This window comes from Panthera onca, chromosome B1, assembly GCF_046562875.1.
Source record: "Panthera onca isolate mPanOnc1 chromosome B1, mPanOnc1 haplotype 2, whole genome shotgun sequence".
Taxonomy (NCBI): Eukaryota; Metazoa; Chordata; class Mammalia; order Carnivora; family Felidae; genus Panthera; species Panthera onca.
Window position 1 is genome coordinate 173,735,491 of NC_138342.1, and position 22,983 is coordinate 173,758,473.

Below are 22,983 nucleotides of genomic sequence, written 5' to 3' on the forward strand. Positions count from 1 at the left end.
ACAGATAAATGGTCCCTAAATATTATTGCATTTTTGTATTTTGGAATCAGTGAGCATCTATCCTCTTGTGAGGACAGAAATAATCAAAAAAGAAGACCAACGTTCCTTAACAACCTAAATAATTTTAGAGATAAAAAATAGCCTTGGAAATGGTAGCCATCTCACTTTATAGATGAGGAAACCAGATGCTGAGACTTTGAATGTCATGTTCAAAGTCGCAGAGCTGGTTATTAAATAGAGCCACACCTAGGGTCTCTTCAATCTAGTGCTCCTGTCCCCAAACCACATAGTCTATCCAACCAGGGTCACTGTCCTGGTGGACCAGAAAAGCAGGGGTGGCCACTAGAGTAGGTAGGCCTAGAGGACAGAGTGCTGAACCAAAGATTATTTTTGAGGCTTAAGATCTAATGGAACTTTCCTTGCTATTTTTCAGACTTGCTTGGATCCATGACTGCTTCCTTCTTTTCTATTTCTTCCTTGTAGAATGGGAATATCTATCTTATGGCTGTCTCCCCATTGTATTTTGGAAGCAGATAACTTGCCTTCTGATTCATAGGTTCACAGCCAAGAAGGAATTTTGCTTTAGGATGGATCAGACCTTGAGTCTCTCCTGTATCTGATTTGGATGATATTTAGTCAAGATTTTGGACTTCAAGTTGAAACTGGAATAGGTTCACTTTTGGGCTGTTGTAATGGGGTAGATGTATTTTGCATATGAGAAAGATATGAACTTTGTGGACCAGAAGGTTGGATGTCATGGGTGGAATTGTGCCCTCCAAATTCTTATGTTGAATTTTCCTGTTACTCCTTACCTCCTGCACCCCCGTTCCTCATAATGTGACTATATTTGGAGAGGGGGCCTTTAAAGAAGTAATTAAGGTAAAATAAAGCCATATCAGTGAGCCCTTAATCTAATATGACTGGTGGCCTTATAGAGAGAAAAGGTTAGGAGACAGACAGGGAAGAGTAAGCTGGTGTGGGTCTTGCAAGGAGAAGACAGCCATGTACAAGCCAAGGAGAGAGGCCTCAGAAGAGATCACCCTTACTGACACCTTGACCTTGCACTTCTAGCCTCTAGCGCTGTGAGCAAATAAATTTGTTTGTTGAAGCCACCTAGCCTATGGTAAGTCGTTATGACAGCCCAAGCAAACTAACACACTACCCTTGATTCTATTGTCCGAAGCACAATCAGTATTTCTGGAGGATCATGTTTTTCTGCATCAATGTCCTTACAACTGGGTGTTCCCAGCGTCCTTGTTACTCGTCCTTACCCATTAAGGATTTGGCTGCAATAGTGGAAGATACGGATGGAAGACTGCAAATAGAATAATAGCCTTGAACTCCGCATTCCCCCAGTATTTGTAAAAATGAAACTTTCCTTTTGATTTAAAGAAATGTGCGTAAATAAGGGAAGGAGTAAAAATCAAGAAGCTGTGCAGTGTTGCCTTTATGACAGGCAAGTGGACTGAGATGGTGATATTCATTCGTGAAAGACATAGCGATCTCACGCTGAGGATATATAGTATATCCACACAGAACTAAAAGAACCAAATCTTTCCCCCCATCATGCCTTAGTTTAGTTTAGTTTACAGTTTATTTATTTATTTTTGAGAAAGAGAGCATGGGAGAAGGGTGGGGAAGGGGGGAGAGAATCCCAGGCAGGCTTTGCACTGTCAGGGCAGGGCTCAAACCCAAGCACCATGAGATCACCACCCGAGGTGGAATCAAGAGTCCGACCCTTAACCGACTCAGCCACCCAGCCACCCCCATTGTGTCTTATTTTTAAAGCCTGCATTAGAAGCCACACCTGTCTGTCTAATCACTCGGTGCTTCAGAGATGAGTTTGAATGTTTTAGAAAGAAAGAATAATTTGGACTCCTATTCTCAGCTCATCTACGACACTTTGTGATTTATTAAGTGTAATTTGAAACAGACCAAGATCGTTTTCTTCTCTACCGTTTATCGACCCGTCCATCCCACCCTATAACTCTTTTCATTGATTAAGCCATGCCCCCCCCCCCCCCCCCCCGAGGATCTAACAGGAAGAGAGAAGGACCAGAGACTCCCAATGTTGGCCTCAGTTGGAAAATAACTGAGGATAAATTTCCCTGCAGAGCCCTGGAACAGACCTATGCACAGGGCTGCCCTCTGGGCACCTCTAAGCTGAAGAGCCCATATTAGTTTTAATGCCCATACTAGTGAGTCTTTTGCATTGGGCAGAAAGGTCCTACCCAAATTAAAATGACGCTCAGGAAGGAAAACCAAGAATGAGCCAGTGGGTCAGAGGGCTGGTTCTGAAGTCAGTCTCTGGCCCGGCCTCCTCACTCAATTCCTGCCCACTCTCTACTGCTTTTTTAGTTATTACAGGCAACAGAGGAAACCCAGAACAACTGTGGAAGAAGCAGTTTTTTCTTCTCCTCTAGCAGAGATACTCTGAGCCATTAAGTAACTCTCTTTGCTAGTATTTGGCTCTCTCCCAGCAGCATGGGATTCTCCCCACTGGTGTTACCCAGGCCTCCTTACCCCTGCACCATCAAAATACGGGCATGCATTGGAAGAAAAAAGCTAACCTTTCAAAAGCAGGGTAGTCTGCCCTCTGAAGATCACGAAACACATCTGAGCACCTGCTACGACCTTGCATGTTCCATATCCTGGAAAGGTACCTGACTCTGCACCGGACACTGTGGGAAAATGATGCCCATATTGTTTTATTCAACCCTCACAACAACTGAAGAAGTAAATTTTACTATTGGCCTCATGTCATATGGGGGCTGTAGCACAGAGAGGCAAGTCACTTGCCCAGGGTCACACAGTACTGACCCCCAGAGTCATGATTTTTTTTTCATCTCTTTTACCCACATACTTTTTGGAATGGGAAAGGGAGGGATATTTCAAGTCAATCCAAATGAAGACATGATATCATTTCACCTACCTCTGAATGTATCTCTAACAGATAGGAACTTTAAAAGAAAACATAACGCAGTCCATATCATATTCTTAATAATATTAAGAATAGTTCAGTGTCAACTAATGCCCAGTCCATAATTGTTTTCAATGGCCATATAAATCATGTAGATAAATCATGATTGGTTTTTGAATTCAAAGTTGATAGATATTTAGTTTGTTTCCAATTTAGGGTGACTATAAACAGCATTGTTATTGGCGTCTCTGTGACTAAATCTTGGCTATTTCCTTAGCATTTTTCTTACAACAAATTCTGAGAGGCAAAACTACTGTTGTAACAGTTACTCTTATTTTAAAGATTTGTATAATAGGTATAATTGTGAGACTGTTTTCCAGAAAGACCCAATTTGCCAAGCCATCGTCAGTGCTCGGCATCTTTACCAAGACTATCTGCCTTTATTAGCTATCTTTTGGGCCACTGTAATAGGTGAAAATGAGGTTACAAGGAGCTTGCATTTCTACATTTTCCTGTTTATTGGCCACCTGCATTTTTTCTTTGGTGAATCGTTTGTCTCTACATTTTGTCTATTTTGAAAAGGCATACTTTTAAATATAATTGACATACAATATTTTAGTTTCAGGTGTACATCATAGTGATTCAATATTTTTAAACTTTACAAAATGATCCCCCACAATAAGGCTAGTGAACATCACTTATCTTTTTCTTGAATTTTAAAGGCTCTTTTATATTGCAATGCAAATCCTTTGTTTATAGTGTATGTTGCAAATACTTTCCTAGTTCATTTGTTTCTAAACATTGGAAAGGTTTTTTTGTTCTTTGAAGACATTCACAACTACCAATCTTTTCTATTTTGCTTGCTCTGGGATCACTTTTATAAAGACTTTTCCCAGCCCAGGACCCAAGTTTATAAATATTTCATTCTTGTATTTTGTTTAACATTATCATCTTAATTTACCTGGGGCTTACTGATATAAAGTATAACTCACATGTAAATAACATGTAACTAATGTGATATAAAGTGTAACTAAAATATAAAAACATTTATTGTTTATATATTTTTAGCTAATTTTTCCAAGATTTTCCAATCTATATCTACATATACCTACATGTAGATATAGATAGATTATATATATATCAAGATTACATATATTTTGTCTGATGTTTTCTATTGGGCATATGTTGGGTTTTTAAAATTTTTTTTTTAATATTTATCTTTGAGAGAGAAACAGAGTATGAACAGGGGAGGGTCAGAAAGAGAAGGAGATAGAGTCTACAGCAAGATCCAGGCTCTGAGCTGTCAGCACAGATCCTGATGCGGAGCTCGAACTCGCAAACCGTGAGATCATGACCTGAGCCGAAGTCGGACGTTTAACTGACTAAGCCGCCCAGGCGCCCCAGCATATGTTGTTTTCATTTCCTTCTTTATTTTCCATCTAGTGAACAATAATTATTGAGCTCCTACTCTCTTCCACACAGTGTAATTAACAGGTGCTGAGAGTATCTTTGTGAACAAAACAGTAAAAGGCCCTTCCAGTTTTGGGATCATACTGTTGAAGAAGAAGGGGCAATATGAAGGAAACAAGCAAAAATGCAGTGGAATTTGAGTGCTCTGAAGAAAATAAAAGGAAGGCAAGGGAATAAGATAGTGCCAAAAGAATGAGCCCTTAGATTTATTCATCATCTTTGCTGACTTTCTATTTTCTATTCATTAATTTCTGTAGGTGTATTTCTTTATTCTTTTTTTTAATTTTTTTTAACGTTTATTTATTTTTGAGACCGAGACAGACAGAGCATGAACGGGGGAGGGGCAGAGAGGGAGACACAGAACCGGAAGCAGGCTCCAGGTTCCGAGCCATCAGCCCAGAGCCCGACGCGGGGCTCGAGCTCACGGACCGCGAGATCGTGACCCGAGCTGAAGTCGGACGCTTAACCGACCGAGCCACCCAGGCGCCCCTCTTTATTCTTATTTTATAGAGTCTAGAGAGGTTTTGGGGCATTCTGGACAGCACATATGAATGAGAGAGAGCTCAGGAACACCCCTTGGCTGGCCCTGCAGGGGTTGTTATTCCCTTACCTTAGGACACATTTTTCTGCAGGGCTCCAGGACAGAGCAAATTGAACAGTGGCCACAGCCTGCACTCGCTTCTTTAAAAGACTCTGCCCTCTGGCCACTAATGAAAAGATTTACAGATCATTATTTAAATGGTTAGTGTTTACTCTAGAATTTCCTTTCCCTGGAAAGAGGAGAAAAGATTTCTTTTCCCTGACAGCTTTGGGGGGATCCAGCAGTCCGAAGATTGCAAGGAAGAAAGGAACATTCTTTGCCTGGGAGGGTGGTTCTTTTATGTGGTTGGCACTCACTGAACCAAGCCTTTTGCAGCTTTAAAGCAGCCTGAAGTAGGAATCTATCTACAAGAAAGTGCTTTTTCATGCTAATTTTAAATCCAGGATTCATACTACAAAAATGAAACCGAGAAGAATAACTCACTGTGAAATAGCGTTCGTTGTATTTGAAGCTGGAAAATTCATTGAAGTTCTGGCTCCCAGACCAGGCTAGTCCATTTACCAATTTGTCTTTCATGCTCAGAGAAAACTCATTTGTCCATTTTACTATTCAGGAAGATTTGTAAATTGCATAGCACCTGTTCAAAAGCTGAGAAGAAGCACAGAGACTAGGTATTAGAGATGGGAAGTATCATACATCACAAAAACAATGATGGGGGCTCCTGGGTGGCTCAGTCGGTTAGGCGTCTGACTTCGGCCCAGGTCATGATCTAGTACTTGATGGGTTCAAGCCCAGAGTCGGGCTCTGTGCTCACAGCTCAGAGCCTGGAGCCTGCTTCAGATTCTGTGTCTCCCTCTCCCTCTGCCCCTCCCCTGTTTGCACTCTGTCTCTCTGTCTCCCCAAAAATAAATAAATATTAAAAAAAAACAACAATGATGGACAGAGCTAAAAACCACCCATCCGAGAGCCACCGTGAGCCCAGATGTAGCCAAGTCTGAGGACCAGGAGCCCATGATTACTGTAGAAGTGGGCCTTGGGTTATTTTCATCAGTGAGCGGAGAGATTATTTCTTTGCACATGGATGAATAGCTTATTCATTTATGTTAGCATATGTATTCAGGGCTTAATTTGAGATGCAAATGAAAGGGTTTTTTTGTGGTTTTTTTTCAGTTCTTGTATTATACTTCTTTACTGATTCATGTACTGTTTTATGTCAAAGTCTCTTTGGGGCAGAGGAGAGCTTGCTGGTGAAGGGGTGGGTACAGCACAGGCAGAGAGAGCAAGGTTCCCCCCCGCCCCCCGCAACCAGCCATATTGCCTCAGAAGCCAGCCTCCCTGCTCCTTGAAGAAGGTCCAGGCCCAACCTGGGACAGTTCTCCACAGGACTATTTCTGTGTGTGGGCAGTGGTCTAAGTGCCTAGGATTCCCTGTCATCCTCGCTCCCCTCTCCGGGTGGTTGCTGTGAGGGAGGCAGAGGCCGGATGAAGTCTGACTTGCTGGCTAAGGCTCCTTCTGGTCCCTAGAGCGGGCCCCTGCCCCGGTGAAGTCCAGAACCCAGTGGCAGGGAAGATGACCTAAGGCATAGAGTTATAACCACATATTTAGACGAGCTAGAAGCAGTTTTGAGAAAGATGGAATTGACTGGTTCTCATTCCCCCCAGCCCTCTATTCTGGGACTTAAAACAATATGTGTTTTTGGGGCGCCTGGGTGGCGCAGTCGGTTAAGCGTCCGACTTCAGCCGGGTCACGATCTCGCGGTCCGTGAGTTCGAGCCCCGCGTCAGGCTCTGGGCTGATGGCTCGGAGCCTGGAGCCTGTTTCCGATTCTGTGTCTCCCTCTCTCTCTGCCCCTCCCCCGTTCATGCTCTGTCTCTCTCTGTCCCAAAAATAAATAAAAAATGTTGAAAAAAAAAAAAAAACAATATGTGTTTTTGAAGTACAAATCTACGGAGAGAAAAAAAGAAATTTTGAAGACATAGTTTACTGTCATCTCTTTCTTAGACATTCACCATCTACATCTTCATAAGAAAGACTAAAAATCCGACAGTAAAGAAACCTGTCTCATTTTATTTCACCTAGCATTTCCCATATAATCTGAAGAAATGGGGATTTCATGAAATACGCATTGGAAAACACTGTTCTCTGCCCATTTCATCTGGCTGAATAGAAAACATTAATAATTTATGGTACATTCTGTGACAGTTGCCCCATTAACCTGGGGTCACGAGCTTACCTTGATTCTTAAACTTTTAAATCATCATAGAAAATACTGCTGTTCTGATCAATTTGTCTGTTTTACACTCATCACCCAATGGTACTACTGTCACAATTTTTTTTTATCTTTATTTATTTTTGAGAGAGAGACAGAGCGTGAGCAGAGGAGGAGCAGAGAAAGAGGGAGACACAGAATCCAAAGCAGGCTCCAGGCCCTGAGCGGTCACCACACCACAGAGCCTTACGCGGGGCTCGAACTCACGAGCCATGAGATCATGACCCTAGCCGAAGTCGGACGCTCAAACTACTGAGCCCCCCAGGCACCCCAAACTGTCACAATTCTTAAAATCTTTCCATGCATCTGACACTTCTTCACCTACTTAATAGGTTATCTAATGCTGATGTTCTTGTTCTGAGACAAGAATGTTTTGGAATTCACAAAAATAAATGGGGGGCACAGTACATGCATCAATTCATAATATAAAATCTGGTTTGAGGAGATTATACAAATGCTTCAGATCTGGTTTAATGTTGTGCTTTGAATTGCTCTCTCCTCAGCATGGTCTTACTGATCACAGGTTCACAGACTTTCTGGTGCCAGTAGAGAACTCAAGGCCAATCAGTCCAAATGCTGGTGGAGGTGCAAAGGACCTTTCTGGCTCTCACATCACTCTGCAAAAAGATGTTTTGCACCTGCAGGTTCAGCTTTGCTCCAAGTGGATCTCAACTCTGGCTGCACATTCAAATCATCTGAGAAACTAAAACCATTGGCCGTTGGCCATTGACTCAATCTCCAGCCCTGTCTCCTCCCCAAAGGTCAGGAGCCTGAGCTAAAAGTTCCCTCCCTCTAATCACAAAGTTGATTCCTCTGATAACCAGCCTGTATCCTCAAGAGTGATTCATTAGCATAAACCACTGAAAAGGGCTTATGAATAACAAAAGATATTCCTCTCTCACCCCTATCTCTCAGGAAATTCCAAGGGTTTTAGGAGCTCTGTGTTGGGAATCCTTGAAGAAGAGCAAAAATGTGTATGGTGAGTATTTATGTGTTTCTTAACCATCAAATTTATGTCAAAGTTTTTATTCATTTTCTAGCTTTTTAAAATGTGTCACTGATTTGTATTTTGGGTGGTACACCCCCAACTCCATTTTTTCCATAAAGATTTTGATCGCATGATTTTGCACAGCATGGTGATTTTTTGCAAGATAAATATCACAGCACAGCAGAACTAACTCTATGTAGAACAGTGCCAGGTACCAAGAGCACACTTTACACACTGTATGTTAGCCAATTTGACAAAAAGTTAAAATAAATTTAAAAAGTATAAATTAAAAAAAAAACAGTCAAGAAAAAAAAAAGAACAGCGCCAGGTACATGATAAAACAGTCAGTATATCAGAGTTATTATCATGCTAAACAGCTAGAAGGCCTAAAGGGAAGAAATATCAGCACACACTTGGGGAGCTGAGGGCAATTCCCTTGACTTTGTGAGAGACAGGCAGGGAGGAGCAAAGAAGAGTGAAAGGGAAGATAAGAGCAGGTGAAGAAGTGCCTGGTGAAATCTACTCAGAAATTTGTAATTTATTCCAAAAGTGATGCGAGACCATGGAATGGTTTTGAGAAGAGGATTCAGGTGACCAAATTTTTCCTTTAGAAAGATCACTATTTTTTTTCCCATTAAATAGCAGTTTATTATAAATTTATAATTTTTTAATATGAAATTTATTGTCAAATTGGTTTCCATACAACACCCAGTGCTCATCCCAACAGGTGCCCTCCCCTGTGCCCATCACCCACTTTCCCCTCCCTCCCACCCCCCATCAACCCTCAGTTTGTTCTCAGTTTTCAAGAGTCTCTTATGGTTTGCCTCCTTCCCTCTCTAACTTTTTTTTCCCCTTCCCCTCCCCCATGGTCTTGTGTTAAGTTTCTCAGGATCCACATAAGAGTGAAAACATATGGTATCTGTCTTTGTATGACTTATTTCACTTAATATAATACCCTCCAGGTCCACCCACGTTGCTGCAAATGTCCAGATTTCATTCTTTCTCATTGCCACGTAGTATTCCATTGTGTATATAAACCACAATTTCTTTATCCATTCATCAGTTGATGGACATTTAGGCTCTTTCCATAATTTAGCTATTGTTGAAAGGAAAGATCACTATTTTTAAGTGAGCAAGGGATTGGGGAGAGATAAGTCTAGCGACAGACCAACTAGTTTTAGGAGGTCACTGCACAAATGTGGACAAGAAACAATGTTGCATAGACAGGGGCAACGAAAGGGAAAGCCAATTCGAATGCTAACAGGTGAATGTACCTGCTCTGGTGGCATGGTGGGAGGTGAAGGATGACTTCTGGGTTCTGGCTGGGGCTGCAGGAGAAGGTGGTGCCATTTCCTGAGAATGAACTCAGAAGGGAAAACAGATTTGGGAAGGGAGATGATGAGTTTTGAGTACATTGGGTTTCAGTCATGGAATTATCATGGAACCAAGAGCCATGCAGGCTGGAAAGGCCTCGGCCCAGCAGCATCCCGGGGCTCAGCTGGGACAAGGAGGCTCAAATGGAATGAAAACCCAGTGGATATTTTAATTCAGCTATACTTGGCTAAAGAGAACGTCATGCCTCCACGAAGAAAGTGCCTAGTAGAATCTGCAGAGAGATTCTGGAATCCGGTGTCTTTTATAAGCAAGAGTGTTTGGTTTTATTTTAGTCCGTGCAGGGTTAGGCGGTGAGAAGTTTGGATGGGATAAGTGCAAATGAATCTGAAGCCGAGGTAAATGTTTACAGTGACTTAAAAAGGAAAAGAAAGAGTGTTTAGCACAAAGTACATTCTGAATTTCTCTGAACCCAAAACATTTTAGGAAAGATGTGAAATGTGAAGAGACAGCCAGACTGAGGCCCGTTGATTATGACGGGGTACATGAATAGAAACCAAAAGACCTAACCCAAACTGTTTTTCCTTGAATGGCAATAAAAATCCAATGAAAATCCCTATTTTTTTTTCCTTTCTACCTTAGGGGGCATCAAATTCCAAAGGGGTAAAAACTACAGCAGTTTCATTTTTTTTTTTTTTTTAAAGCATCGTGTTGTTGTTATTGTAATTCTTACTTGTTTTCTAAGTGGGATAAATTTGTGGAGTAAACTGGGTAGACTCTGTCTCCACTTAACTTCAGTTTCCAACTCAGCTTAGCAAATAAGGGAGTCAAGTACAGCATTGCTGTAATTACGGTCTCTAAATGTGTACGGTTCCAGCTTTACTATATCATTATACGGTATGTGCAAAGCTGAAATCAACACTGGGCTTTCCAAAAATAATGCTTACAAAACAACTAATTGTAATCTACCTTTGTTCCATTGGTGGGGTTTGTCTTAGGATATGCCAAACCGATCTCTTATGTTATATAAAGATCCTTAAAAAAAAAAGAAAAGGTTTACTTTGTCACAGCTGAAAAACTACAAGAGCCAAATAAAGGTATATTTCAGCTAACTGCATTTAATTTGTTTTTATGAGAGTGGAGATTTGACTCTTTCGGTTAATGAGTAATATCTACCGAGCTGATAGAAACCAGAGATCTACCAATACTAAATTTTTCTTTTCCTGTCCTTGGAACGCGTTCTTATTTGTGGATCTTACGTGAAGAAAAAAAATCTATTCTCAATTTGACTTTAAATCATTTGTGGGTGAAGGAAGCCACGGATGGCCAATTTCAGAAGCCTTTAGAAGGGCAGAGAAAACAGTGAGGAGCACTGGCAGCAAGGTGTAGGCACAGGTGGGCTCCAGGGACCGCTTGTGCCCTCCAAGCAGCAGAGATGAGAAGTGGCCCATATGCAAGATGGACACAGGAGGGCTGGGCCCTGAGACCCTTTCCATATTTGAATGGTAGGAGGCCCAGCTGTTCACCAATGGTTAGACGTCCGGCCTAGGAATGAGGATTGTTCAACCGTGTCACTCGTGTCTCATGATGGAGAGGGCTCAAACAAGCATCAGGTGTGGGTGTGTGCGTGCGCACGTGCGTGTGCATGGGGCTGGGGTATGTGGCGCCGTGAGAGCGAGTTATAAGAAATCACTAAATTCAAATGCACAGGATATGCAGTAGAAACAGTATATGAGAGGCAGTAAGGGAGGTGTTCTCTAGAACATGAGTGACCAGTTGTACCTTGACTGAAGACCGGGGGAGTATACAGTGATTAAGAACTTGGGGTCTGTGGTCATACTTCCTGGGACACCATCCTGCCTCTGTTTTATGATCTTGGGTGAGTTACGCCAGCTCTGAAACCTCAGTGTCCTTACCTGTAAAATGGGAATAATCGTAGTACCTACCTCATAAGATTGTACTGATCATTCCATGACAGTCTGGGAAAAGGATGTAGCACAGGGTTTGGTGTCTAGGAAATGCTTTGTAAACGTTGGTTACCAGAATGCCATTTTTCTCCTGCTTTTGTCATCATCAGTTTCTTCATCCTGCTGGCTTAGAATCACTTTGTGACTCTTTCTGGTTTCATGAGCTACCTGTTTTGTTTTGTCCTGAAAATGTTTCCTTGATGGAAAGCATTTAAAGCTATCCATTTTTATTTTATTTTGTGGTTGTATCCATAAGATAAGATGTCATGATTGCCTTGTCCTCAAATGGTCTGTGACATCAGTTTTTATTGCCCTTTTGTATCTGTTGTGAAGGATAATTTGCGTTTATTTATTTATTTCGTGCATGTTTCTGTGTTCTACAGAACGCGGCTTGTACGAGTCCTGCTTTTTGGAATTTATTATGGTTGCGACTTAGTATATAATGATAAAAGTTAATACTTATTTGAAAAATTGCTATTTAGTATGGAAACCAATTTGTCCATAAATTATATTTTAAAAAAGAATAGAGGTTCTTTGGTTAGAAAGGCCTAAGTTTGAATAAAGCTCTGATATTTCTGCAAAAAAAAATAATAATTACCATTTAGAGATACTTTCAGAAGTTCTTTAGATGCAGGTTTTACTCCATTCTTGCAGCAAGCCTGTGATAGAGGTATGATTTTTATCCTAATTATACGTAAGAAGACACAGATGCTTACAGAGGGAGGTTGAATCCTTTACTCAAGATTACACGCTGTCAGTCAGTTAGAAGTCCAAGTTAGAGTCCAAATTAAGGATCATGACAATGGGCAACAGCCCAGGGTACCACGTTATAAAGGGTGATGTGTAAGTTTGCTGTTGCAAAGTACCACGCACTGGGAGGCTTACATAAGAGACATTTATTGGCTCGCGGTTCAGGAGGCCCGAAGTCTGAGATCAAGGTATCTTCAGGGTTGGTTGTGAGAGGTGGGTCTGTTCTATGTGTCTCTCCTAGCTTCTGGTGACTTGTGGTCGATCTTTGGCGTTCCTTGGCTTGTGGAAGCATCACCCTAATCTCTGCCTTCCTCTTCGCATGGCCTTCTCCCTGTGTGCAGGTCTGTGTCCAGATTTGCCCTTTTTTTTTTCTTAGCTCTTTATTTATTTTGAGAGAGAGAGAGTGTGTGTGTGTGTGTGTTTGCGTGCATGTGGCGGGGAGAGACAGAGAGAGAGGGAGAGAGAGTCCCAAGCAGACCCCATGCCGTCAGTGCAGACCCAACACGAGGCTCTATCTCTCCAACCATGAGATCATGACTTGAGCTGAAATCAAGATGCTCAACCGAGTGAGCCACCCAGGTGCCCCCAAGATTTGCCCTTTTATATAAGGACACCAATCATCCTGGATTAGGGCCCACCTTAATGGCCTGATCTTAACTAATGACACATGCAATGACTTTATTTCTAAATAAGGTCATATGTTGAGTTACTGGGGATTAGGACTTCCACGTATGAATTTGGGGGAGGGAGGATGATTTATCCCATAGCAGGTGATGAATCCCTATAAAAGTAAATTAAAAATAGATTTCCAGGTAATTCAGGTTTTTAAGCAGAGCTGCTTCAGCGACTGGTGGCCTGTAAATGGGCACTGCTCTGAGGGAGCAGACAGAGCTTTGAGAGGGCATCGAAAAGAAAAAGTAAAATTCCCCTCCGGCGTTGAACTGTCTACGGTTTTTCTTTGCGACAAGCATAGACAGTGGATTGAATGCAGCCATGGGCGGTGCCACTTTCTCTGAGATTTGTTACAGGCTGGTACTTGATGTTAGCAGCGGTAGCAGCTACAATTTTGAAACTAAATGAGGTACGGTGATAATTACTAACAACAACTCATTTTTTCAATAAAAGAATTTCAGAAATTTCAGTGGTTTCCCCAAGAAACTACCCGGTTCTAATATCATGTTTAAAAATGAAGCTATTTACATATTTCCGTAGTTTTCCCAAGAAACTATCTGGTTCTAGTATCATGTTTAAAAATGAAGGCAATCCATACCCGAAGAAATGCACATCTACGTGCCCCAAAAGGCATGCGCTGAAAAGTTCTTAACACTCCAGCCGGCAACTGGAAACAATCTGAATCCTATCAGAAAAATGGATACACAATCCAGTGACTGCTGCAAACATAATGACAGAGCAAAGAACCTCAGTACAAAAGAGATTACACTGTATGATCCCACTCATCTAAGAAACAAAACAGAAACAGTTGTTGGATATCAGGAAGTGGGGGGGCGGTTATCCTCAGAGATGGTTGTGACTGGAAGGGGCTGTTCTAGGGTAGTGCGAGTGCCTTGGTTTTCGATCTGGTTGCTGATTACAAGGTATGTTCAGTTCGTGAAGAACCACTGATCTACAATCTTATGATATGGACACTCTTTAAATATATTATACTTCAGTAAGAAGTGAAAAATACGCGAGAATATTAAATCTCTACTTCTTTGTTTTCATAAGAGTAGGGGCTCAGATTTTTATTCTTGAATATTAAACCTTTAAAAACTAGTAGGTCATTTGTCTCTACCCCCACCGAGCAGAAACCAAGCAAATATTCAGAGCGAAGAATCCAGCGTTTGTCCGGGCTCTGTAGAAACTGTCTGCCTGGATAGTACAAACAGTAGAAGAGGGAAAGCATCTCTTTGTAAAAGCGTTTTATTTAATACATGAAAAAAAAATGAGGAATTGAAAGATCATTGTTTTGCAACCACTACTGAATGAACGGATCCAGGTATCGAGTATCAACAGCTGCTCAGACCACAAAGAGAGACAAGCAGACAGATCCCCCCTGGTGAGAGTACAACATTCCACACGGTCTTGCCAAAGGAGTTGAACCTGACTGAGTCTGATCAAGCCTGGCGATCAGCTGCCAATTTTCAAGAAGACAGAGGAACTGCACGATGAGTCCACAATAAGTAGAACTGAGAGTGTGAAATATTCTGCTGGGCAAATGTCCTCGATTCCTTAATAGATAAATGATAAGAAAAAGGAAGGGAAGGAGGAGAAATGTGTGGGCTGAAATTGACACGGAATCCGAACACTTTTAAAAAAGTGAGTAAGATTAAATTACAATCTCTAAGAATGGACATTTGTGTCATCTCTACAAAGGTGAGTATAATAGTTACTTGGGGTAAGAGTGTTATTGTGATTGAATCAGGCCACATGTCTTCACCTGGATGGTAGTTATAAAAAGGCCTCATAAAAACTCATCAGGCTGTGTATTTGTTCGGAAGACCTTCCTGTATTTGTGGTTTGTTTTATAATAAAATAGTTTTAGGGGCGCCTGGCTGGCTCATTTGGTTAAGTGCTGGACTCTTGATTTCAGCTCAGGTGATGGTCTCATGGTTTGTGAGATCCAGTCCCATTTCGGACTCTGTGCCTACAGGGTGGAGCCTGCTTGGGATTCTTGCCCTCTCCCTCTCTCTCTGCCCCTCCCCGGCTTGCATGCGCGTTCTCTCTCTTTCTCTCTCTCTCTCTCAAAATAAATAAGTTTAAAAGATAAAGTAAAATAGGTTTAAAAGTCAAAAATGTTACACAGTAAATTATTTACAGTTCTTTTATTGTAATTTGAAAATAAGAACTTTCGACTATTTGCCTAAATTTGTCCTTTTTTGGGCAAACCATTTACATATATAAAATGTACTTTTCCTGTTTTCACATGAACTTTTTGAATTATACTCTGCTTTATGAGAACCCTTCATGAGCAGCATGCTGATTTTGTAGTTTAGTAGATTATAATTGACCTAAAATATCTTCCAGGTGTTAAATGCCACTTAATTCAGCAGTATTTGGAAGCTTTTTGTGTATTAATGATTATCATCAATCATATTTAAAACTTGCAAATATGAAATTATTCTGGCCATACAGGAAGGCAGCACTAATTAACAAAACAAAACAAATAGGGCCTTGAACAGTTCCTTTTATGATAGTTTGCACTTTATGCTCTGGAGCGGCTGAAGGCAGTCCACATCCCTTAGATTGCTAGAGAATTCCCCAGAGATGTTATAATTTCTTGGAAGCGCTGATTTAAAATGTCTGGTTACACATTCTCCATTCTGAATCCATCTTTATATTTTTAAAGAATTATTTCTTGGGGCGCCTGGGTGGCTCAGTCGGTTGAGCATCCGACTTCAGCTCAGGTCATGATCTTGCAGTTCGTGAATTCCAGCCCCACGTTGGGCTCTGTGCCGACAGCTCAGAGCCTGGAGCCTGTTTCTCATTCTGTGTCTCCCTCTCTCTCTGACCCTCCCCTGTTCATGCTCTGTCTCTCTGTGTCTCAAAAAAATAAATAAACGTTAAAAAAAAATTTAAAAAGAATTATTTCTTTTCTATTGTACGTAATTCCCATAGTACAAAATTCTCCCCTGAGAAGTGTAGACTTCAGTGGCTGTTAGTGTATTCACAAAGTTGTGAGGCCATCAGGACTAACTCCTACACGTTTTCATCACCACAAGGAGAAACGCTATACCCACTCACTATTGTTCCCTTTCCTCAGCCTCTAGGAAATGCTAATATAGCTTCTGTCTCTATGGATTTGCTTATTCCGAACATTCCAAGAATGGAATCATACACTACCAGACAATTTGTGTCTGGCATCTTTCACTTCCCATCCTGTTTTCATGGTACATCCATGCTGTCGCATGTACTGGTATTTTGCCTCTTTTCATGGCTGAATAATTTTTCATTTTATTTACCTGTTCATCCACCGATGGACACTCAGGTTTTTTTGTAGCTTTTGGATGTTGTGAATAATGAAGCTATGAACATGTGTGTGCATGTTTTTGTGTAGACATCAGTTTTAAATTCTCTTGGATATATACCTAGGAATGGAATGCTTAGTCATATAGGAACACTGCTTAAGTATTTCCATAGCAGCTGCACTGTCCTTCAGTCCTACCAGCAATGCACGAGGATTCCAATTTCTCCACATCTTTGGAATTCTTGTTATTGTCCATCTTTTTGACTATCGTTTTCATAGTAGGTGTGAAATGGTGCCTCATGGGAGCTACCTCTAAAACTGCATTCTGAAATCAATAAGGAAGCATCAGACTTCAACTACACATTAGACCAGATGGACCTAACAGACATTTACAGAACATTCCGTCCAACAACAGAAGAGTACACATTCCTTCCAAGCTCACATGGAACATTCTTCAGTATGGATCACATGTGAGGCCACAAAACAAATCCTCATAAATTTAAGAAGACTGAAGTAACATCAAGCATCCTTCTAATCAAAAAGCTATGAAACCAAAAATAAGGTGCAAGAAGAAAACTGGAACGTGTACAAATAGGTGGAGACAACAAAAATAGTCTAGAACTAATGAACTAATGAACCACTGATGAATTCTACCAAAAATTTAAAGAAGAATTAATACAATTACTTCTCAAAATCTTGCAAACATAGAAGAGGAAGGAATACTGCTAAACTCATTTTACAAGGCCAACATTACCCTCATAACGAACCAGACAAGGGCACCACAAGAAAAGAAAATTACAGACCAATATCCCTGGTATACACAGATGTAAAAATTCTCAACAAAATATTAGTAAACTGAGTTCCACAGTACATTCAAATGGAATTTATTCCAGGGATGCAAGAATGGTTCAAATTCCATAAACTAAGCAATGTGATATACAACATTAAGAGAATGAAGGGTAAAAATCATCTGATAATCTCAATAGATGCAGAAAAGGAATTTCACAAAATTCAACATCCTCCATTATAAAAACTCCCAACAAATCGCACATAGGAGGAACATACAATTACATCAAAAAGGATTAAATACCTAGAAATAAATTTAACCAAGAAGCTGAAAGATCTGTTCACAGAAAACTACAAGACTGATGAAACAATTTGAAGGAGACACAAACAAATGGAAAGATGTTTTATGCTCACGGATTGGAAGAATTAATATTGTTAAAATGTCTATACTACCCCAAATGATCTACAGATTGAATGTAATCCTTATAAAAATTCCAATGGTATTTTTTCAGAGAAATAGAAAAAAAATCCTAAAAGTTGTACAGAACCACAAAAGACTGAATAGCCAAAGCAGCCTTAAGAAAGAACAAAGCTGGAGGCATCACACTTCCTGATTTCAAATTATATTGCGAAGCTATAGTAATCAAGACTGTATGGTATTGGCATAAAACTGACACAGAAATCAGTGGAACTGCATAGACAACCTGGAAGTAAACTCCAGCATTATCATCAACTAATTTATAACAAAGGAGCCAAGAATATACAATGGTAAAAGGACAGAATCTTCAATAAATGGTGTTGGAATACGACTGGAGAGCCACGGGCAAAAGAATGGAACGGAACACCTATCTTACACCATGAACAGAAATCAACTCAGAATGGATTAAAGACTTGGCTGTAAGACCTGAAACTGTAAAACTCCTAGAAGAAAACATAGAGGGTGGAAAGCATTTTGACATGAGTCTTGGTGATGATTAGATTAAAATGGAGCTACCAGGGCGCCTGGGTGGCTCAGTCGGTTAAGCGGCCGACTTCGGCTCAGGTCATGATCTCGCGGTCCGTGAGTTCGAGCCCTGCGTCGGGCTCTGTGCTGACTGCTCAGAGCCTGGAGCCTGTTTCGGATTCTGTGTCTCCCTCTCTCTCTGACCCACCCCCGTTCATGCTCGCTCTCTCTTCTGTCTCAAAAATAAATAAACGTTAAAAAAATAAATAAATAAAAAAATAAAATGGAGCTACCATATGACCCAGCAATCCCATTTTGGGGTATATATCCGAAAGAAATGAAAACAGGATCTTAAAAAGATATCTAGATTCCCATGTTCTTTGCAGCATCATTCACAACAGCCAATAGATGGAAACAGCCTAAGTGTGTGTCAGCAGATAAGTGCATAAAGAAGTTGTGTTGTATAGATACAATAGAATATTCAGAACATGAGATAGGAGGACATACTGACATTTGTGAGAACATGGATGGACCTTGCGGGTTTTAGGCTAAATGAGACAGGGCAAAGTCAAAAAAGACGAATACCGTACGATAGCACGTGTATGTGGAATCTAAACAAGCCATACAGCCATATGCATCGAGATAAACACTTGAATGGTGGTCAGCAGGGACTGCGGAGTAGGGGGAAAGGGAAGATGTTGGTCAAACAGTACAAACCTCCAATTAGAACATGAATAAGTTCTGTGTATTTAATGTATAACGTGGTGATTATAGTTGGAAATATTGTATTATATACTTGAAAGCTGTTAAGAAAGTTGGTCTCAAGTGTTCTCATCACAAAAAAAGAAATGATAATTATGTGACGTGATGCAGATGTCGGATAATGCTTTGGTGGTAATGAGTTTGTAAAGTCTATCAAATAAACAGGTTGTATACTGCATACTTAACACAATGTCATATGTCAATTATATCTCAATAAAGCTGGGGGATAAAAAACAACTAAAAATATATTCTGAAAATTCTAGAACATGAAATCAACCTTCGTGATAATATGGTGTGTACCTATAAGATGGAAAGGGACAATCCTAGACAGTCAACATTCTCATGGGATGACTATTCCCGTGGCGTGGCCATTAAACCCAAAATAAGCCCATCGATTCTACACAGTTTTCTGGGACAATCTGGAAAGAATACATTTTTGCATTGGTGTAATGGGTTGTTCACATTTTTTGAGCTGCTAGAGACAGTCATGCTTGAAGTTACTTTTACTTCGGGATGTTTTATCACATGTGCCAGTAAATTCTCTTCTCTCTTTTTCTTTCAACTAGCTTGAATTTGGCTTCTCTCTTGAATGAAGAGGGCTAAGCAATATAGCTTTCTGACCAAGACAGTATTCTTCAAAAGTTTGAAGCATTCAATTTCTCATACATTTTGAAAAATGGTTTCTGACACCTTATACATTGTTTGTAAACTGAATACTATTCTCTTTCAAAAGAACATGTAAATGGGTCACTAATCACAAACACTGTGGATTTCTTCTACTAATTAGCATCCACCCGGGAATCTGCCAAACTCTTCGACAAATCACTCAAGAGGAAACACAAAAGACGAAAATTTACCCTCTTACTAAAACAAAGTTCACAGACAACTGTCAAGCTATGGGGAAATTTTCATACAAATTAGAAGGTAATTGGGGGAAAAAATGTCTAAGGCTAATAGCACACTTCTATGTTCCCTTAATAAAATAACCCATATGTAGAAATTGTACATATTCTGCACGTCTGTAGTGGTCTGAATCTCAGAGCTTTAGTGGAAGCTTGAGTTGAAGCTCTGAGCCCCATGCCATTACAGGTGTAAGCTGCTTTCTTTTCTACTCCATGAGTTGTGCTACAAGGCAGGCAAAATAAATGGATATATATATCCACTCTAATGCCCTCCATACTTTATTTGGAAAATCACTGAAAGAAGCCATCTGTAGAGACACACAAGAAAGCTTCTAGGCAGATAAAGTAGATGATTTACAACAGGCAAAAATCTTTCTCAAGTTTCGCCTTACATAACATGAAATCTCAGGAGGCAATGAGACAATTGCCCAAGATTTTCTTTCACTGTACAGGATTTTAAGGAACAAAGGTAGATCCAAAAATTTTATAGCAATATTAGTTCTTTCATAAATGAAAGTCCCAAATAATTATTTTCAGTAATGTAAGAACTTAGAAAATAGAGCCAGGAAAGCCAACGCTTAGAATTGTTTTTAGAAAGTTTTGAAGCTCTTAGATTTGTTTTTGTTTTTTTAATTTTTTTTAACGTTTATTTATTTTTGAGACAGAGAGAGACACAGCATGAACGGGGGAGGGGCAGAGAGATAGGGAGACACAGAATCGGAAGCAGGCTCCAGGCTCTGAGCCATCAGCCCAGAGCCTGACGTGGGGCTCGAACTCGTCGACCGCGAGATCATGACCTGAGCTGAAGTCCGGACGCTTAACTGACTGAGCCACCCAGGCGTCCCATTGAAGCTCTTAGATTTGTATCTTTACTTCCTGCAATTTGATAAAATTGAGATCTCTCAATGGGAAAAACTATTGCATATCAGGAGCAATAGCCAGTTCAAATAGGAAGAAGCCCAAATATTATTGTCAATCTGGTTATATTATTCAATGCAAAAATATTTTCCATGAGAATAAAATATAATTAGATAAGAACAATGATATAGACCTATGACTTCCTGAAATCATATTCTACAGTGTAGACACACTGATTTTTGTTCTTGCCTGTCTTTGCTGTGCCAGAGTGAACTCCATGAGGGTGGGTCCTGTGGTCTGCCTCGTTCCCTGAGGTAGTCGACACTTGGACCCCCTTGGGGCACATAGCGTAGCCTGAATAAATAATAAATATCAGTATGTAGGGATTTTTGAGAGAACATTTTCAAAGTGTATGAAATTACGTGTCACAAATGAAAGGGTCTGAAATGTGTATTTTTAACTCTGGTAATTAGAAAAAATAGTGAAGGAACGTTTTTGAAAAAGTTAATCACCAAGGGACATAAAAATAGGACATGATTTTCAAAATGTTGAAGAAGATAAAAATAAGACATGGTATTTCATTGTAAAAAAATGAAAACAGTAAGGGGCACCCGGCTGGCTCAGTCGGTTGAGCTTTGGACTTGGGCTGAGGTCATAATCTCACCTTTCAGGAGTTCTAGTCCCACATGAATCTCACCGCTGTCAGCGTGGAGCCCAAATCCCATCGTCTGCCTCCCATTCTCTGACCCTCCCCCGCTCACACGAGCTCTCTCAAAACTAAAGAAATATTTTTTAAAAAAGTAACTAAAAAAATCAAAACTTGAAACAGTAAGAAAACATAAATATTTTAAAAACCATGGAACACAGTGACTGATACAAGATGAAATACGACTGTTAAGTAATAATTAAAGATGTTAAAGTAGTTCATTAAAAATCAAATGGGGCCTAGACTAAATTCAAATACATGCAGACTTACCTAAAACAAACTGATGCAAAAAAAATTAAAAGTAAAAAGATAGAGATAAGCAAACGCAAATAAAAAGCAAGCACAGCAGGGAGCTTGGGTAGCTGGGTCAGTCAATTGCCAGACTTGGGATCAGGTCATGATCTCACAGTTCGTGAGTTAGAGTCCTGCGTCAGGCTCTGTGCTGACAGCTGGGAGCCTGGACCCTGCTTCAAATTCTGTGTCTCCCTCTCTCTCTGCCCTTCCCCTGATTGTGCTCTCTCTTTCTCTCTCTCTCAAATACAAACATATAAGCATTCAAAAAAAAAAAAAAAAAAAAAAGGCAAGCAAAGGTTGTAAAATTGATAGTAACAAGAATAGAACTCAGGCGATAAGCATGAAAAAGGCCCTTGGCTCTGTTATACCTAGGGGATGAATCACTGGAATCCACTCCTGAAATCGTTACTTCGCTGTAGGCTAATTTGGACGTAAATTTTCAAAAAATAATAAAAATAAATAATAAAACTTTTAAATAAATAAATAAATAAATAAATGGTTTATTAAGAAACAAAACAAAACAAGGGCCCTTGGCTCTCGCAGGTGCTGTTGGACTTGAACCACTTGTGGGCCAACGTCCAGCGGACCTCCTGCAGGGCTTCCCCAGGCAGTTCCCAGGGAGGGGGCGGTGGTGGTGACGAGGCGCTGGCAGAGCGCCTGGGGTTCCTCACCCGCAACAGTACAGAGACCTGCTGCTGGACCTAGTGGACGAAGTGGCCAGTGTGTACGAGGTCCCAGGCTTTTCCCCAGACGCGGAGCCGATCCCTGGAGCCTCGGAAGCCGTGCGGAGGTGGACGACATGCAGGACACCGAGGTCCCCGTGTGCACCTGCCCTCCGCTGAAGTGTGAACACTGCGGGCGAGAATTAGCGCTGGCTGAGTGGGTGGAGAACCACCTGGAGCACCAGTTCGTGGACTGCACTATTTTGATGAGGGACAAGACGGTGGGCTTGGGGGACCTGCTCGTGGATGACAAGGACACCATCTGAGGCCAAGAGGAGATGCCAAGCTGGGAGCACATCTTGTTTACTTGCTGCCACAACCAGCACCCGGCCCCGCCCCCTTTAGGAGACAGCTGCTCTCCTGGAGGGACACCTGGAGGGACACCTGGAGGGAGATCATAGACAGCAAGTGAAGGGGGTGGAGACGGCGGGACCAAGGGGACCTGGAGCTGCTGCAGGAATAAGCAAGGGACCAGGATAGTGGACAGTAGCTGAAGGAAGGCTGCCAGGGAACCCCAGCAGAGCTGAATGACAGGGCAGTGCGATGACGGTGACCACCCAGCACCCTGAAGCAGAAAGACACAGTAACGTCAGTTCTCAAGGGCCAGCCACCTGGAACGTCGCTAGATGGCTGGCCGGGAAGCAAGGTGGGAAAATCACTCAGGAACCTTTTTAAGAAAACACTTTGGCTCACGGAGAAAAAAGAAAAAAGGAACTTGCAAGAATCAGGAAATATTTTTAAAGATTAGAGTTCACACTGAAGATTTAACTGCCAGGACATCTCATGCCTGGAATAATACTGCAACAAAAA

General features: G+C 41.0%; 1 pseudogene; it reads left to right on the top strand.

Moving 5' to 3' along the window:
- The window catches only part of LOC132692918 (5'(3')-deoxyribonucleotidase, cytosolic type pseudogene), a 100,775-nt pseudogene extending 78,190 nt beyond the window's left edge, over positions 1-22,585 (top strand).
- The last annotated feature ends 398 nt before the right edge of the window (positions 22,586-22,983 follow it).